The 6,261-nt window shown below is 43.5% G+C and overlaps 1 long non-coding RNA gene across 1 annotated transcript; it reads right to left on the bottom strand.

The window, feature by feature from the left end:
- Positions 1-5,748, bottom strand: LOC115350671. The gene is made up of 3 exons (XR_003926555.1): positions 5,197-5,748; positions 2,261-2,372; positions 1-1,284 (listed from the first exon to the last, which is right to left on the bottom strand). It is a non-coding gene; the product is annotated as an uncharacterized LOC115350671 (long non-coding RNA).
- Between the last annotated feature and the right edge of the window lie 513 nt (positions 5,749-6,261).

The following is a 6,261-nucleotide window of genomic DNA, read 5'->3' as shown; positions in this document are numbered from 1 at the left end:
TGTCTTTCACTCATTTATTATTCACACAAATGAATGAACAAATAAGTGATCTACTACAGCATGCAAATCCCAGGATATCTGCACAACTTAAAACTACACTGAGTTCCAGGCAAAACCTCCACTGTCCCGCAGTTGCCAAGCCAAGACTAAAATTTTGGGTTATTGGAGAAGTGTAACTGCTTGCCACGTTCCTTTTAACTCGAGCACTGGGAGATTGCTGGACGCAGAGGTACCAGATGTCTGTGTGCTGAGAGGCCTTTGAAGTGTCGTCAGGATGGACATGAAGATTCTTTCCATCTCTAAAGAGTCCAGGGGACATGGTCTCACTGTTGGAACTGAGCAGTCACCGCTGAAAGACAGAGGATGCTTATATTTGTCTGCCAAAGAAAAGGAATACAGGTGTTATCCCAAAACCACCTGTTTGTGTGACAGTGGTTGAGGCTAATGCTATATGAGGAACCCAGGTAGAATTATTCCCAATTATTCCCATGTTTTCCAAATATTAGGAGAAGCATTTCCCCATTTTTGTTTTATCTGTGCAATAAATGTTTATTCTACCAGGGAACTCTATATTCACATTCATTGAAAGTCAGCTGGGGATGGTTTATAGGTATTTTCCAGGATTTCCCATATAAAACCTTGAAGAGGAATTCTCTGCAATGCTTTCTGAAAAGCCCATAAAGGCAGGACTATAAACTGCATTTTGTGGGAGACGTTGGCTGGTGTGCAATGGGCAAAGCAGGGAAAAGCAGGAACGGCCCCAGTGCTTCCTCCGAGAGCTGGATCCTGGCCCTGCCTCTGCATAGGTGCAACACATGAATGTTTTTCAGTCGAGCATTCCCCTGCTCGCATGCTCCTTATTTTCTGGATTGCTGAACTGTGACTCAGAGCCTGCGTGCTAAGAGCTGAAACTTTGGTCAGTGGGAGATGTTCTTTTTCGGACGGTGTGTGTAAAGTACTATTTAATACCGACTACTCAAAGATCCAATTCTGGGTGTCCCAACCTGAGGACTTGGAATTTGCGAACGTCCCTCAGCGTCTTGTCTTGTCACTTCTCCTCCCACCTGTGAAATGGGAAAACGCTCCCTTGACACAAAGGGGCTTTGTGGGAAGAAATCAATGTGATAATGATGGGTCCATACAAACATCTTGGTGGTCGGAGCAGGGCTTAAATACCGCACTACGCGTCAAGGGGTGAACTCTGAGCGACAAGAAGAGAAGGTGTTGACTTGCTGTTCATAAGCAGAACGCCATCCAGGGTGTGCAGTGGGTCAGGCAAGTGTCCTAAGGCAAAAAAAAAACCCATAAAATTTTGTGCTTAAATACTAGCATTGACACAGGTAAACAGGAGGGATAAAATGCAGCCTGCACAGGGCTGCCTTTGCTGTGTTATTTGCCACAACCTCCCCAGGACGCTGCGACATGTCCCCTGGCTGTTCTCCCCTACGGCAGCAATGGGCGCTTGAGGAAGGGAGGTGTATCCTGAAATTAGTTTCTGGGTTTATTTACTTTGTGTTGTCTTCGTCTGCGTTCTTATGGCTACGAGCAGACTGGCATGTGACTGTATGTGTGTCTTTGGTTTTTTTGGACCCATCCATATCTGAAAGTTTTTTTCCCTTACAGCTGCTCAGAGGTTTCTTGTTTGTTTGTTTTATAAAAACTCTGTATATTTCTTCACCTTGGTGACTTTTGTTACTCTTTCCTTTTCCCGGTCACCGTGACGGCACAAGGCTAAATCCTACCAAATTATTGTTTTCTTTGTATTTTACAGCAAGACTCTCCAAATAAGGAAATGAAAAGGGGAAAGAGCTCATGGTTTTCATTTGTTGTAAAACTTCTTGCTAAAATTGCTGCCCTATAAAGCTGCACCATGCTACAATTCAGAAAGAATTGTAACTGATGAGACTGGTCACCTCCTCTGCATAAGTGTGGACATGCAGGACAGCAATAATTGCCATTCAGCAGCTATTTTCCATTGCACAGGTTAGGTTTCCTACCTGTGACCTGCTGGAGGGGCTGACTTTTAAAGCAAAATGTTCACATCAGAGCTGTAAGAATTGCCTCAAGTTGGCCACAAAGACGTGAGACAGCTGTGACAATTACTTGCTCTTGAAAACTTTGCACATCTCTACAATAAAACTCCTATCCTCTGAGTTACTAGAGAAAAAATGCTGCAGGTTGTGTCAGGACTTTCATTTGTTTTACTCCCCCCCAGAGTGTTCAGAGGTGGATGGTAAATGGAGAGACAACTGTGTCTTACCAGGTACAGGTGTAGATGGTAACCGTTTCGAGAACAGGTAGCTGATTTGATTTGATTCTGAATCCCGAATGCTTTACAAATTGTACATCAGAAGTGAAGAATTCTTGCAAATCTGGTAGGAAGAAGCAGCTTTGATTATATATAGTCATGAACAGTGCCCAGTAAAAAAAGCAGTTTTGATGCATTATGTTGTTTCTAGCAGGCAGTCTATCTCTTATCGGAACCCAAGACATCTGTGTAATGAGGTCATGTTCAAGTAGATGACCCTGCTGGTTCTGCAAATAACTGACAAAATCCTATGCACACTTCTGCTATATCTCATTCAGTAGGGAGCATTCTTGGTTTGATTAACCTAAGAGGTAAGCACTATTATCTCTGAGACTATTGTGCAATTCTGTATTAGGGATTTTTCATTATAGGTAGTAGATAATTTAAAAAAAAGACATTCTAAGCAAAAGAGAAGAGATATCTTTCTTCCTCTTCCCTGTAACTTTTTCAGAGAGCACAATTTCATCCCTAACTATACAATTCCTTGCATTGAATCATCGCCAAGAGAGGTATTTCCAAAGGATGTTGCTTTTAGAACAGAAAAGAATGCAACAGACTCCATGAAAGACAATTCCACACTTTTTTGATCTATCAGCTTTGAATAAGAAAACCTTCCAACATGCAGTTCACCCTTTTCTCACCACATCTGCCAAGGGTCAATGATTAAAGTGATTCAAATGAAGATGCTTTATCTTTTTTGATTGAGATCTGGCTCCATTTCAACTGCTCACATGCCCCTTCTCATGGTATCGTGTCGGGTTTTCACTGACATTGCTCACCTAGCAAATTATACCGGAGGACAAATACAATGATTTTGTGAGTAGGTGGGTAAATCCTCTCTGAAGCTGATTGCAGCTCTTGGCACCGAGAATCACCCTATGAGTTTACCTTGCTGTGCAGAACAGCTCTTCTGGGTTTGCACTTAACTGATGTCCTGTCATACTGGCCAAGTCCTTTCTGCTCCTGGAAAGCTGTCGCGTCAAAACAGCACTCTTGCAGCAGAGCCATGGTAGTCTTATGGCACTTTTTGAAACATTGGAAATGGCAATCGAGGTGTTTTGGGTACAGCCACGTAGGTATGAGTTCCCACTGTGATCCCAGGTAGGTGCAATATCTCTTGTAACTCTAGTGAAGTACTGCATCGGCATGCTTGCATGCTACCAAGAGATTTTAGAAAGCAACTCTTCAGGATGTATACATAAATGCTAATTAATCTTCTTTCACAGCTGCGCTTCGTACCTGTTTTTCTGCTGGTAGGTGGCCATGTTTTGCCTCCCAGCCGTTTGTCCCAGGCACCATACAGCAGCTCATATATCCCTTGTTCTGCCATCTTTGACCATCTGAGAACTCTCCTCATTCTCTGCTTGCCGCTCAACCACCTCACCCCTTCCCACGAGACCCCTCCGCCAATTTTTCCTGAGGAACTCTGCAGGTCCTATTATTGGTTCCTAATCTTTTCTGCTTTGGAATGTCCCCGGTGCCTCTGCCCACCTATGCATCCTCCCTGGCGTGCTGCCTGAAGGACAGGTCACAAGCCCTCCTCTCTCAGGTGCCCCCAAGGAGGTCCCCATCCCTCCAGCAGGATCCAAACCTTCCCTGAGAAAAAAACCTCCAGCCTGGTCAGAACTCAACAACGTCCTACGTGTACATTACTCTCAGTTGTTCTCCTTCATTTAACTGAAGATATATGCAATGCTGTTAAGGTCTTACTGTATTATTCTTCGTTACTGGTGCTTTGTGGTACGTAGCTGAGAGAATAAGGGTGAAGAATAGCAGGAGGGTCTTGCCGTCAGACCAGTTTAGTCCTGGAGTCAGAGAGGTGAGAGCAGTGCTGAGGGGATGAGGTTGATTTCTTGCTTACCAATCTGGGAAGCCAGAAGGCCAGAGAAAGTGGAGAAAGCCAAAAGCGAGAAGGAATAGGGACAGCCCCGGTTAACTCGCTAGCTAGGCAGATGCTGGGCTCCTGTGCTCTACCCCAATGGAGCCGGACATAATTAACAGCAGAGGTGTGACCCTGTATATGCATCAGTCACACAAATGATGTCTTTATAGAATAAATTCATGAGAGAAAAGGCATCGCTTGCTTTTCTTTTTGCACAATAGCCTATGGTTAGCACTACTGAGGAAAAGCATTTTTATATATATGAAAATTCTTCAGGAGGAAACTTCCTGCACAGATTCACAATATTGAAATGGCTGGAGAAAGAGATGGAGTGTTTCAGAGCTCATCTGCATTGCTAACAAAGTGACCTTCTTTGTTAGCTGATTTAATAAGACTGACAAACAACAAGATTTTGTGCAACTTTCCTACTGATAAATGCATGGGAAAAATGTCAGTGGTTGATGTGCTGTGGCAAAACGTATTCATCTTCTTAATAAGCCTTGAGCTGCCAGTCTTTTTCACGCACAGCTTGCAAGAACAGATTTGATTAAGCGATCCAAAAGGCTCAAGCCACTATATTAGTTTCTTTTTCATGAACTTTACTGAAGTCCCCGGGCTCAGGAATGTACACAAATAATCAAACTGCCTTTTGAAAAGCATGAATGGCTAGGGCCAAACGAGTGATGTCAGACTACAAGAGTAAAAGCAAAGTATGAAAAGATGCAATTTATCACACACATTGTAACCAGCCTCCTTGGATAGGCCCTCTTCAGCTTTCGTTGTGAAAAGTTTTATTCTAACCAGTGACTGTCATTTTTCTACATTTAGACTAATTTTTTTCTCCCCCCCCCACCTTTTTCCCCTGAGAACAGAACACACATTTATTGTGCCCAGAAAGCACATTTATTTTCTATTTAAAGTTTTTGCATGTTCCTGCCAGTGAGAATCTGTATAAAGTGAACCGAAGACTTCTGTGAAAGTTCAGGTTCAGGACTTCATCACTTACCTCATGTGGATGTCCCTGCAGGGTTCCTGGCTCCATTACCCGAGGTGCTACGTAAAATCGAAGGAGGACAAACTAGTCTTCCTAGCTGACAAAATAAAAACCTATCAGCAGCTCGTGAAGCAGTCTGGCTTTCGGGTACCTTGTGCACATATTGCCTTAGTTGTAATTACATTCCTCTAACCAGGCGCCTTCCTCTCCCCTTCCCACAGGTAACTTCTGGGTGTTTAAGAATATCTCCAGGTAGACAGAGCAACGGAGGCAGGAATAGCCTTTCCAGGCAGGCCACTTGTGCAGAGACACCCCGCTCTCCGTATGCCAAACAGAGATTATCCCAAAGTACTCTTGCAAAGGGATTGGAAAAGCCCCAAAGGTCAAGCAATAGTTTAATTTGAGGATCTCCAGAGGGATACTACCTCTGCCCGACGTCAGTGGTGGCTAAGACAGATGTGGACAGGCAGACTCCTCTTCCTCTGAAGACCTTTGAGGACACCTGCCTCGTTCTCTGTGCTCTAGACGGGGGGCTCTGGCACTTGTTTTAGGGGGCTAGCTCAAGCGCCTACGGTCTGGATGTGAAATGGGTCCCTCCACTGCTTTTGTATTTATAGCCGAGGTCAGTAGGAACGAACCAGCTGAGTCATATCCCGGCAATTTGAACTCTGCTTTTACCTGGCAGGCTGTCTCGTTGCTATTTTGAAGCAGGTCAGATCCTCCTGGAAGCATTCATATAGCCCCAATCATTATGCAATTCTGCAGACGAAGGCTCACAGAAAGCACTGTGGTATTTCAAATACTGTGGGGGATTTTGTCTCATGTCAAATATAAAATATACAGCTATTTAAACAAGCAGATAGTTTCTCAATCTAATATGTGACTAATTTTTGTAAACTGTGTATTATACAAGTCTGTGCTTTGATTTAATTTCCATGCCTCATTAAGGATTTCAGACTTCAGTCCTAGTAAGAACCGTTTGTTATTCTTTGAAATGATGTAAGAAAATATTCAGCTCTTGCTGAGGAATTAGGAAAGAAAATAAACCATTTTCCTGTTTTCCTAGTTTGAATAGAT

The sequence above is a fragment of the Aquila chrysaetos genome, chromosome 14, assembly GCF_900496995.4.
Source record: "Aquila chrysaetos chrysaetos chromosome 14, bAquChr1.4, whole genome shotgun sequence".
NCBI classification, from domain to species: domain Eukaryota; kingdom Metazoa; phylum Chordata; class Aves; order Accipitriformes; family Accipitridae; genus Aquila; species Aquila chrysaetos.
Note: the sequence above shows the minus strand (reverse complement) of the source record. Positions and strands in the feature narration are given on the sequence as shown.